Raw genomic sequence first — 8,528 nt, 5'->3', positions numbered from 1 at the left:
CTTAATAAGTCCTTATAGTATAATTTTGAGCAGGTGTTATGCTACCATATTTTTCTGTTCCCATCTAAGTATTCTGTAAAACAAACACACAAACACTCACGAACACACACACCAAATATCATTTTGTTTCCTTAACTTTTATTCAACTATGCACAAACCAAAAATATTCTTAATTTAGATATTATTTGAATATATATATGCTCATTTTCTAAAGAATATAATATAAAACCTATTAACATTGAAAAATCTAGAAATAAAATAAGTATGTGAGAAGATATGTGCTTATTTCCAATATCTAATTAATATTGTTTCAAGAAAGGATTTCACTCTGCAGAGGAGACTGGCATTTTGTCTTTCTTACAGATTTGTGGGAAAGTTACAAACTCCATAATATTCCCTTCCTTTTGTCTTTTTTTGTACATGTAAAATAATAAAATTGAGCCGGGGGGTGGTGGCGCACGCCTTTAATCCCAGCACTCGGGAGGCAGAGGCAGGCGGATCTCTGTGAGTTCGAGGCCAGCCTGGTCTACAAGAGCTAGTTCCAGGACAGGCTCTAGAAACTACAAGGAAACCCTGTCTTGAAAAACCAAAAATAATAATAATAATAATAATAAAATTGAATTTATTGGAGACATTTGCTTTTCAAATTTTTCAAAATACAGTGCATCTCTCTTTTAGCTTTGATGTGGTTCTGATGCTGTGGATTTTCATTTTCTGTAAAAAAATTGTTTCACTTAAAAGCCTTCGACTTTTCCTCTTTGTCTTTATCCAGCTAGACTTTGAGTGCTTCAGAGTGATACTACTGCATTTGCCTTAGTCATTGAATAGCCTAAAAGTTTTTGATTTCCAAAATTATTTTGGCTAAATTTCAATCCCAATATGAGGCTCTATGGAAGTGTATCTCTTGAAAATAAATACTAATTAGAGGAGGTCATACCAATGAAGACCTTTTGATGACATAGTATCACAGATACTATGGCTCAGTGGTTAAGAGCATGTTCTGATTCACAGAGAACATTGGAATGGTTTTGAGAACACAATGATGACTCACCACAGTTTTTCAACTCCTGTCTTCTCTTATTCTAGAGTCTCGCTCTCTCAGAAAGAGAGATAGAAAATTGCAAGTATTATATTGACACACTGTAAGTGTGTTTTTGATGGTGTTATTTTACTAGCATAAATTTCTAAAGGGCATTATCTTTTTCTTCATTTTTTTGAAGCAAAGTAACATGAGAAGCTATAGAAATGTCACATGTAAATTCAACATATTCTGAGATACTCTCTTAGCTGTTTGGATGTACAATATTATGATTAAGGATTTACTGCAAAGTGAATTTAAATTCCATCTGTTAGAGAATTCTGGATTATTGAAGGAATACAAGATGGTGGTTCTTTCAGTTTCAAGCATTATATATTATGGTATCTAATTTTTATAATTATATAATTTCAGGGATAACAAGGAGACAATCCCTTGTGATTTTCCCCCATTGGAAAATTTCTTCCCTGTGGGAAAATTTCCACTTGTAACTTGGTAGATACTGCATTCTTCCTGAGATGTCTCTTCCTGGCAATAAGGAAGAAGGTTGTTAGCTGCTGGCCACTATGTTGAGTAAGCCTTCCTAGGTTCCATGAGGAGGAGCATGAGAAAGTCAGTGGTTGACTCTCTTGTGTCTTCACATCTACACCCTCATGTTTATCAGTAGCAGAGGGGTTTGGGTACAGTTTTATCCTATTTTCAAGTAGAAAATCCTTTGCCATTTTCTTCTTAATCGTACTCATGAATATTTTCTGTCCTCTCTCAACCAACACAGTACTTATCATCTTGCATCATTTTGTACTTCCCAGGAATCCCCTTTATTCATCTTTTGAATTGATGTTTATGTTTTGGGTTTATTTTTATGACTGGGCCTAGTTTGGCCTCAATTTTTCTACTCTTCCCCCTGTTTCAAGTGTTAATATTAGAGGGATGAGCCATAATAGGTAGCTCTAACTTCACGTTTCTAAGGTTGGTTTTTATTATTTTAATCCAATATTTGACAAGTATGTACTGTTTATTCTACAAGCCATCATTTGGTTGCTGTAGGTCTCACTGGATATTGTCCTAACCTTCATTTTGTATATCTTTAGGACATACCTGAATATTCTCATGAACAATCATGAATATTGACTTTCCATAATTTAATTTGCACAATACCTGTGTAATTGTTACATTTAGAGTGAAGTGTATGTGTGTGTGTGTGTGTGTGTGTGTGTGTGTGTGTGTGTGTTTGTGTGTGTCTATGTATGGAGAAAACTTAAAGAGTATTTGGATTAATAACTTATAGGGTGCTGGTGATTGTGCTTCTTAAGACAGTGCCTCTATCCAATGTGCAACATTGCTCCCATGCTATAAAAGTATGAGTTTGCATTCTAGTCCTCTATGAACATGTTGAGGGTATTATAATGGGAGCATTAATGTTCCAGTTTTAAACCTTCCTCTCAGGGTTTAATTGAGTGTGTTACAATAAGCTGAAGGTGGTGGGTCAAAAAAAATCTCAGATATAAGAATACTCAGAAAATACCCATATTATTTTTTCTTTTCTTTTCTTTTCTTTTCTCTTCTTTTCTTTTCTTTTCTTTTCTTTCTTATCCTTTCCTCTCTTTTCTTTCTTCTCTTTCTCTTCTCCTTCTCCTTCTCCTTCTCCTTCTTCTTCTTCTTCTTCTTCTTCTTCTTCTTCTTCTTCTTCTTCTTCTTCTTCTTCTTCTTCTTCCTCCTCCTCCTCCTCCTCCTCCTCGTCCTCTTCCTCGTCCTCCTCCTCCTCCTCGTCCTCCTCCTCTTTATTCTTATTTCTATCAGTTTTTCTCATTGCAAGTGTTCCCATATATATCCTTAAAACCAGCAATTTCTCAGCCCCAGCAGGTTCCAGGGCTGGATTTTTTCTGTCCCATAATAAATCTGATAAGGGTTTTCATGCACAGGTGTGCGCTTGCGCACGCGCGCGCGCACACACACACACAGAGAGACAGACAGAGACAGAGACAGAAAGAGAGACAGAGACAGACACAGAGAGAGACAGAGTGAGACAGAGAGAGTTAGATCCATAACTGTTAGCTCTAAGGTGGCTAGTTCACATCAGGTGAACTACATAATAAAGAAGTTAGTTAAGAAAGTAAAGAAATCATCAAGAAATGAATTTTAGATGGGGAAATTTAGTGTGCTATGTTATATTTTTAGGGATTAAAAAGAGCTAAAATGTTCATTTTCAGTGCACCACTTTTTTCCTCTCCCAGAATGCATAGTATCAGGTAACCAAGCACACTACACAAACAGACAGGTAAAAGGTATGGTTCTCGATCAGGTATCACAAACACCATATGCTGTAGCTTCTATAGCCATAAGTCTGAGGTTTTTCTTTAGGTGGTAGAAACAACGAATGAACCCATGGCTCTAAATTATTAATTCAGCGTTATCTGATATCAGCTGTTCAGGCTTTCAAGTAAAACCTGAGTATGAACTTGGGATAGTACTAATTCTATGCAATTTGATATCTGTCAATGTCTTACATGGAATGCTCTTCCCGAGAACATAAGAACATAAGCATTGACCAAATAACTGATGATAAACATAGTTGTATCAAGGAAGGCTTTTCTGTTTACCTAGAAAAGAGGAAAAGGACCTGACAGTGAAAAATTGTTTTTACACATAGCTAGGAGAAGACAGTTCTTCTTCTTCTTCTTCTTCTTCTTCTTCTTCTTCTTCTTCTTCTTCTTCTTCTTCTTCTTCTTCTTCTTCTTCAAAATTTCTGCCTCCTGCCCACTTCCCATTTCGCTCCCCCTCCCTGCATTTCCCTCCCACTCCCTCTCCAGTCCAAGGAGCAGTCAGGGTTCCGTGCCCTGCAGGAAGTCTAAGGTCCTCCCCCCTCCATCCAGGTCCAGGAAGGTATGCATCTAAACAGACTAGGCTCCCCCAAAGACAGTACATGCGGTAAGATCAAAACTCAGTGTCATAGTTCTTGGCTTCTCAGTCAGTCCTCATTGTCTGCCACGTTGAGAGAGTCCGGTTTGATCCCATGCTTTTTCAGTCCCAGTCAAGCTGGCCTTGGTGAGCTCTAATTAGACCAGCCCCACCATCTCAGTGGATGGGCGCACTCCTTGTGATCCTGACTTCCTTGCTCATGTTCTCCCTCCTTCAGCTCTTCATTTGGGCATTGGGAGCTCAGCCCTGCACTCCAATGTGGCTCTCTGTCTCTATCTCCATCCATTGCTAGATGAAGCTTCTATAGTGATATGCAAGATATTCATCAGTATGGCTATAGGAAAGGGCCATTTCAGGCTCCCTCTCCTCAGCTGCCCAAGGAACTAACTGGAGACATCTCCATGGATACCTGGGAACCCCTCTAGAGTGAAGTCTCTTGCTAACCCTAAAATGGCTCCCTTAATTAAGATATTTTCTTACCTGCACCCCTATCCACCCTTCGTCCATCCCAACTATCCCATTCCCCCAGGGTCTCCCCATCCTCCCTCCTCACTTTTCTCTCCACATCTCCCCATCACCCCTTACTGACACCCCAGCCCCACCCCCAAGATCCCAATTTTTGACTGGCAATCTAGTCTACTTCCAATACCCAGGAGGATAACTATATGTTTTTCTTTGGGTTAACCTTCTTATTTAGCTTCTCAAGAATCAGGACCTTCAATGGAAGAATGGATAAAGAAAGTGTGGAATATATACACATTAGAGTACTACTCAGTGGTAAAAAACAATGACATCTTGAACTTTGCATGCAAATGGATGGAAATAGAAAACACTATTCTGAGTGAGGTGTAGTGATCAGCTGCAGGCAGGCCTGCTTTTTGTCCTGCCCAGCTCCCAGCCACCTGGCTAGCTTATGCCCGAAATAACAACACACAAACTCTATTCATTTAAACACTACCTGGCCCATTAGTTCCAGCCTCTTCTTCACATCTTGATTAACCCATATCTAATAATCTGTGTAGCACCACAAAGTGGTGCCTTACTGGGAAGATTCTAGCTTATGTCCATCTTGGGCCAGAGCTTCATCATGTCTGACCCAGAGAGCAGAGGCATGGCGATTTATTAACTTCTCTTCCCAGCATTCTGTTCTGTCTACTCCACCCACCTAAGGGTTGGCCAATCAAATGGGCCAGGCAGTTTCTTTATTAACCAATGAAATCAACTCAGACAGAAGACCCTCCCACATCAGTGAGGTAACCCAGACCCAAAAAGATGAATTTGGTATGTACTCACTCATAAGTGGATTCTAGACATAAATAAAGGTCAGTGAACATATAATTCCTGATCCTAGGGAAGACAGTTCTTAACTGTGGGTATTAATTCACAAATGTGTAACAGAAGGGGAGTTAACAGCAGTGAAAGTCTACAGCAAAAGACAGCCACTCATTCACAAAGCAGTAATGCCAAAAAGCCTTGCCCTTTGGTTCAAAAACCTTCACAAAGGCCCTTGACTTTGATAAGTCACTAGTGAAGAAATGACTAAGAATTTATTAAATAATGTGGCTTGTAGCAATATTATATCAGACCCAAATTAATAGTGTGCTTTTGGTAGATAATGTGAAAACTGCAGAGATACAATGACTGGTGGCTCTTTTTATATTCATAATAGATGAATTAAATATGAAAGCAAAATATATTATCACATGGCAAATTAGCTGATATTATTTAAAAATCAGAGCAATTTTGTCCTATGCGCATTTTGAAAGTCAAAGGAGCAGTTATATGGGTAAGCAGATGTTACCTGTGCCATGGCTGCTCTGATAGAATTACTCAGAAGCTTGATATTATTTATAAATGCTTGGCTAATAGTTCAGGCTTGGTAATAGCTAATGCGGAAATCTTAAATTAATGCATATTTCTTATCTACCTTCTGGCACATGGATCATGACTTGGTATTTCATTTTCTACACATCCCGATTCCTCTGCATCTCTGGTATCTTCTCTGACACTTCTTCCTCTCAGTATTCTCAGTTTGGTTGTCCCACATATACTTCCAGTCTGGTCACTGATCAGTCAGTTCTTTATTAACCTGGAAGAATAACACATAATTATAATGTAGAGAAGAATGTTATACAGCATTTATCCCTTTTATCTTATTAAATAGCAAGGTTTCAAATTTCATATTGTAAATTGTATATAATAAAAAAGTTATTTAATAAGAATTGTAATTAGAATATCCAGTCTATTTGTATTTTACAAATTTTACCTAATAATATTGACGTCTGATTTTTGTAGAGTCACCCTAAGTACTTCTATAATATTGGGGCTCTCATCTTTGTCTTACAAACCTAGATTATCTCACAGACTTTCCTGAGAAACAGGGAATTTGGAAGGATTGTATTTGACCTTGTACTGGTAAACTTTGGCAGTTACTTTCTTTTGCATCCTGCTGGTCCAGACTGGACAAAATATTTATTGTCAGCAACTGAAGCATGGGTGGCTTTTTTGCCAAACTGGCTAGTTTTTGCCACAAAGAAAACAACATTCCTATAGAGTTTCTTCAATGCCCCTTTTCTTCTCTGTAGTGGATTGATGCTGCCAGGAGTCCTTCTTAGGGACTTTAATACTTTATATTTCTTAAGATTGTCTATATCTTCTATTTTTTCCCAAATCTTAAAGACTTTGGAAACTATTTAGAGCTTTTATCCACCTGAATTTCTCTTTATTGGATATCAGGTATCTTTTTTTGACTGCATGAGCCTTTCACCCTGCTAAATGACTTTTCCTGGAACAAACCCTCTGCTTTGGCATCTGGCTCTGCCCTGCTTGTTTCACTAAGAGCAATGCTTTATGATGGATGTATTGACATGAAAGCCATTTTCATTAACCCAAGTCTGGGCAGTTTTGGGGTCCATGATGCCATCAAGTAGTGTGCCAGCTATTGCTCATAAACCCCATATAAGTGTTTGATATAGCATGTCCTTTTAAAATGGCCATGTGTATTTTGCTATTAGTATTCTGTCAGAAATCTATTTCTCAAAAGGGCCATGCCTCTCCTTTATACTAGCAAATAGAGCCTACCAAGAAAAGACAGTTACTAAGAAGCCAAGTTTGACTCCATTTTTGAGTGTTTAGAATTCTTCTTTAAGCTAGTCAGGTCTTATGTGGGAATTCTGGCCCCTAATTGAAATTGCAATTGTTATTTAGAAAGGAAAATTAGGTATGAAAGATTAGAGTTACTATGTACAAGGAGGAAATTTGGTATGAAAGATTAGAGTTAGTACGTACAAGGAGGAAGTATTTAGCCCTGTCTCAACTGACATGTCAGACTTGTTGACAACCCCCAAGAGGATTCACCATCTCTGAGGAATGGATATAGACTAGGGTAGGTGGAAGATTTGCAGATCAGGACGATTGGGGGCAGACGAAAGATGTATTGGCATGTAAACAAGAAGTTTGTTCTTAGAAATAATATTGACAGATAAATAAAAAGTTTATTGTCACAAAGATAAGTTAAATAAAACAATATTATCTGTAAATTTGCCAAATATAAATGAACTTAGTATTGTAACTGTAACTCATATGAAATAACCTATATATATAATGCCTTATATATATATTAAGTTTAAAAAACTTCTTTTTTAATTAATATTAAAAAGGAGAATGCTATAGAATAATCCTTTTGTACACTATAAATATGTACATCTCTCACTGATCAATTGGGAACTGACAGGCCAGGAGCCAGACAGGAAGTATGGACAGTACAGCTAAACTGAGAATACTGGGAGGAAGAAGGACAGAATCAGAGAAGTCGTTAACAAACACAGTGAGATACAAGGAACATGCTATACTGAGAAAAGGTACCAAACCCCATGGCCAAACTCAGGTAAAAATATGGATTTATTGAAAATGTAAGAATTAGCTAGTAACAAGCCTTAATTATTGCCAAGCATTTATAAATAATAATGAGTCTATGTGTCCATTATTTGGAAACTGATGGACAGGAAGAAAAGTCTGCCTAAAATATCCCTTTGTTAGGCTCATGTATTCATGGGAGGTGATCCTGACACAAAGAACAGTTTTATACTTTCAGTAAGGAAAATGAGGTCTGAGACAAGGAGCATTGGGATACCAAGGTAGACTTCTTCACATGTCTGTACTGTGGAACGAGTGCTTCCTGGGAGAAGACCGTCTTCTTGGTTTGGTGGATCTTAGAAAAGGACAGCATACTCTAGGAAATGACACAAACATTTGCCCTTTCCTTGAACTTCGTCAGTGTTGGCAATCTGTGAATCAGATCATTCTGTTAACTTCCCCCAAAATGGCATCTATGAACACATGAGGCATAATCCAAACAATTTATGGAACACCTCACCTAGAAGACAGTTAGCAAAAGTGAGGTTAAATGATGGGCAGGATGCCCCAGGCTCTTAGTGACCTGGAGGTTGTTAGAGCCCTTAAGTAATCCATGTGTTGAATGCATATCTTGGACTTAATAGCCTCCATAGAAAGCACACCTTCTACCTTCTACTTCCCACTACAATGTATACACTTTCTAAACTTCCATAACAAT

Source organism: Arvicola amphibius, chromosome 2 (assembly GCF_903992535.2).
Source record: "Arvicola amphibius chromosome 2, mArvAmp1.2, whole genome shotgun sequence".
In the NCBI taxonomy this organism is placed as follows: Eukaryota; Metazoa; Chordata; class Mammalia; order Rodentia; family Cricetidae; genus Arvicola; species Arvicola amphibius.
This window is presented reverse-complemented; position numbering follows the sequence as displayed.